The following is a 1,139-nucleotide window of genomic DNA, read 5'->3' as shown; positions in this document are numbered from 1 at the left end:
CAGCCGCTACATTAAAATATTTTATTAGTGATAAAACTATTAGTATATATTGATATATAGTAATAAAAGAAATTAAAGACAAGCACTTCTTATTTATTTTACTATCACAGCATGTACTTTTAAAGAATAAAAATATATTATCATTAAGATTAGTAGATAATTAAATACACAATATCGTATTTTTTACAAATAGTTATATGGCAACTCTTATCATGACTGAAAATTCTATTTTTTAAAATTAAAGACGTTATAAAGGAATTTTCTATTAAATTCTACAAAATATCATAACTTTATAAAGAATCTATATGTGTGCATGTGTATATACATATATATTCTTTTATTATTATAATAAGTAATGGTATATATTGTATACGATTTTATGAAAAATTTCATAAATATACATTTGTAACGTTCAAATTAAATTGAAATATAATATGTGCAGAGAATGAAAATAATTCGTTACTTGTAATGCAGTTACTGTTACAAGTAACTACTTTTTTTGGTAACTAATTAGTAACTTCGTTAAATTGCAAAATTAGAAGTTAAATTTCTCTACTGTACGAATATTTTTTGAGCATCCAAACAATACAATTTTTAATTTTTGCTTATTTTTCAGATAATATATTTTCTAAAATTAATACACATTTTTTTGGTATACAGGGTGTTTCCAAATTAAATGGCAAAACTTCGGGAGCGTGTAGAGGAGTAAAAAACTAAGAAAAAAAGTCCTATAGACATATGCTCGTTTTTGCTCCGTTTCAGAGAAATCGAAAAAAAATGTTTACATTTCTTGCCATATCTAGCACCGACATATTTGATTACATTTTCCACTTTCTGTTATGAATTTGTCAGTCGCTCTTTGAAAGCCTTTAACAGTAGATGAATTTTGTCTTTTGCAATATGCCGCGTACGTATTCTAATAGTGAATATGCTGATATGGTTTTTGTATACGGTTTCTGCAACGGTAATGCTTTAAAGGCGGTGCGAGAATATGCACGACGATTTCCAAACAGAAGAGTGCCAAACCGAAGAGTGTTTATGTTGACATTTAATAGATTGCGAGAGACTGGATCATTTTCAATTCGACAAGAAAACAACCGATTTCAAGCAGCGTTACGAAGAGATTTGCAGGCAGGGAA

This window comes from Mycetomoellerius zeteki, unplaced genomic scaffold (genome assembly GCF_001594055.1).
Source record: "Mycetomoellerius zeteki isolate Tzet28-1 unplaced genomic scaffold, Tzet1.0 scaffold206, whole genome shotgun sequence".
Taxonomy (NCBI): domain Eukaryota; kingdom Metazoa; phylum Arthropoda; class Insecta; order Hymenoptera; family Formicidae; genus Mycetomoellerius; species Mycetomoellerius zeteki.
This window is presented reverse-complemented; position numbering follows the sequence as displayed.